Genomic DNA, 3,321 nt, shown 5'->3' on the forward strand with positions numbered 1-3,321 from the left:
AAGGATGTGTTGGGACTTCCCTGGTGGTCCAGGGGTTGCGACTTAGCCTTCCAATGCAGGGAGAGAGGCGGGCGGGTTCCATCCCTGGCTGGGGAGCTAGGATCCCACATGCCTCACAGCCAAAAAAACCAGAAGCGATATGGTGATAAATTCAATAAAGACTTTGAAAAATGGTTCACATCACCTACTGAATAGCACATGGAACTCTGCTCAATGTTAGGAACTCCCTGGATGGGAGAGGGGTTTGAGGGAGAGCGGATACCTTGTGCATGCTTGGCTGAGTCACTCTTTGTTCATGGAACCTATCACAACTTTGTTAACTGGCTACACCCCAATATAAAACAAAAAGTTTGAAAAAAAATAAAATTAAAATGATCCACATCAAAAAAAAAAAATCTTTAGATACAATCTAAACCTGGCATTCAAGCCTCTGTACTAATGTAAGCTATACAAATAGATCTTTTTTTTAACCTCTGTATCAATAAATGAGAATAACGCTTAAAAAAAAATCTTTACAAAATAAAATTAAAGGACAAATGTGATGGTCTTACAGCAAACATGAATCAGCCAGCCCCATTCTTTCTAATTCCGATTTGAATCCTGGCCTTATTTTGCAGTTCAAAACTTTAAAAAGTCACTTCAAGGAAAGCACAAAGTTAACTAATTAAAGCTATTCAGACACACAACATATATATTCAAGAGATGCTGTCAACTTTATATCATGAAAAGTAGGCAAATGATGTCTACAAACTTCATAAAAGAAAAGTGATATTTTTCCTTCACAAACCTGATTATTTTTTTCATTATCCTGGATTTTCTACTGAGAACAAAGTTATGACATAGAACATGAAACTCACTTTTTCCAGTCAAACAAATGTTCCCAGAATTCTTTAGAAATAGTTATATGCCTGAAAAAAAATTAACTGTGTAGCGCAATGGTAATTAACTTCCTGTTTTTTACAGAGAATTAGATACGTGGATGGCAGTAAAAACGGCTTTCAGAGTAAGTTAAGACTGATCTACGGGTGGCCTACTCCCTCAGGCTGTTTCAAAGATCATTCTCACACCTGTTTGTGATTGTAACTCACATTTCCTATCAGTTTTTCCTCCACTTTTTAAAGAAAACATTTCAGGAAACATGTTGCGAGGCTCTGAACTTTGGCCTGATCACAGCTGGTTCTCTGTCATCAGGCCCGGTGCACTAGGCTTATTCTGCATCAGGATGGAAGGGCTGAAGATTCTAGAAGTGAAACATTTAGCAGAAATAAACCTAGCCACCACTGTTTCCAGACGAGAATTCAGAAACTTCTATCAGACTCATGGGCAAAAGTGGTTTCCCTCTTTGGCTCTCCTCAGATCCAGAAAGGGAATCACACATGCTAGTTATTGTTCCAACAAGCTTGGAAATGTAAGTCTTAGAGGCTGATTAGCATGCAAGATCCATACGTGTCAAAAGCAAGGCAAGAGTTGACATTTCATATGAGGATGAAACAGAGCAGGACCTTATGGTCCTTCCCCTCCATGTTCTCTGCCTGCCTTTTGTCTGTGAGAAACCTTAGCCAAAGAATAAGTTTAATCAGAGAAGTGAGAAAATGCAGAAACAAAGGAAAAGAGCTCAACAAGATTAATCACAGTAGTCATTAAGCATCTAAGAACTTTAGTTTCTTCTCAAGAACTATAGATACTATTCTGAGCCATATCCTGTGAGCTGTCTTACAGATACTGAAACCGCAGATGGGAGAAGTTAACTACACGGTGCCCAGACTGTAGGCACGACACAGCGTCGCAGTTCTGAGAACTGGCCTCAAAGAAACGGGGAAAAAATGACCCTGGAATTGAAGATTAACTATTTAAAACAATCAAGATGGCACTGATCAGACCACTGACGGCCAATTTCAAGAGGACTGTCAGAGCTGACTGTACTGTTACTGCATGGAGTCCCCTTCCTCCGTCTATAACAGCTCTTGCCCACTGACTGCCAGAGGTGGGATCGGATTTTGGATAGAAGTCCACCCTCCTCCTCCCACCCCACCCACCGCTTGCCAGCATCGAAACTAAAGCAAACTTTTCTTTCCCCAACCTTGCCTCTTTATTAGCTGTTGCACCGTGAGCAGCTGGACCTTACTTTCAGCTACAAAGGAGACTTCCCAAAATCTCTCTAGAGGAAAAAAAAAAAAAAAAAACACAACCCAGCATACTATGGCTGCAAAAGAAAACTTGGTCAATGCTAGTATAATACCTGAAGGTGAAATCTATGATCCAGTTGGGAGTAAAGGGAGGGTGGGATGCAAAGCTGGTTGGGGAAGGAGCAGATGCCGGTGATAATGAGAAGAATGGAAAGTTTAATTAAACAAACGTGTGCTGAGTATCCATAATGGACGAAGAGTACTAGGTGCAGGCAGATTTTTTAAATAATGGATAAAAATAATAAAAAACGCTACGATATAATCTCTGCTTTCCTTCCTTCAACAAGCTCACAATGTAGGTGTGACTGAACATAAATAAGATAACAGCACTCTTACACAGCACACCCAACAGCACTCACCCTGTGCCAGCAACGGCTTTAAGAGTTTGCATATGCTGTCTTAATTACTTCTCTAAACCACTTGTAGGAGGTAGACACTATTCTACCTACTTATTCTTAGTGTTTGTTAAACACTTCTAGGTAGGCACTGTTATTTTCCCCATTGTTACCAGCTGAACTGCCTTCCCCCCAAAATTCACAGTGGAAATCCTAACCCCCCAGTCTCTCAGAATAAGACAATATTTAGAGATAGGATCTTTACAGAGGTAGCTAAGTCAAGATGAAGGGAGCCGTGTGACTCTGCAGAGATAGCTGTCTGGTCAGAGGAAGGAACATGTTTGCTGTTGCTGATAAACAGGAAGGATAGCTCTTGGCTTCCGTTGGACCAGCAAGTGCATGAGGGTTGGCTTTTATATGGGCATAATTTTACCTAAGGAAAGCTCCTGGTCCTTCAGTTCAGTTCAGATCAGTTCAGTCGCTCAGTTGTGTCCGACTCTTTGCAACCCCATGAATTGCGGCACACCAGGCCTCCCTGTCCATCACCAACTCCCAGAGTTCACTCAAACTCACATCCATCGAGACAGTGATGCCATCCAGCCATCTCATCCTCTGTCGTCCCCTTCTCCTCCTGCCCCCAATCCCTCCCAGCATCAGAGTCTTTTCCAATGAGTCAACTCTTCCCATGAGGTGGCCAAAGTACTGGAGTTTCAGCTTTAGCATCATTCCTTCCAAAGAAATCCCAGGGCTGATCTCCTTCACAATGGACTGGTTGGATCTCCTTGCAGTCCAAGGGACTC

The 3,321-nt window shown here is 42.0% G+C and overlaps 1 protein-coding gene across 1 annotated transcript in view; it reads right to left on the reverse strand.

The window, feature by feature from the left end:
* MLIP (muscular LMNA-interacting protein) overlaps nucleotides 1-3,321 on the reverse strand; it is a 301,030-nt gene that overhangs the window by 288,634 nt on the left and 9,075 nt on the right. The gene's annotated exons all lie outside the window — the stretch shown is intronic.

This window comes from Bison bison, unplaced genomic scaffold (genome assembly GCF_000754665.1).
Source record: "Bison bison bison isolate TAMUID 2011002044 unplaced genomic scaffold, Bison_UMD1.0 scf7180017864270, whole genome shotgun sequence".
In the NCBI taxonomy this organism is placed as follows: Eukaryota; Metazoa; Chordata; class Mammalia; order Artiodactyla; family Bovidae; genus Bison; species Bison bison.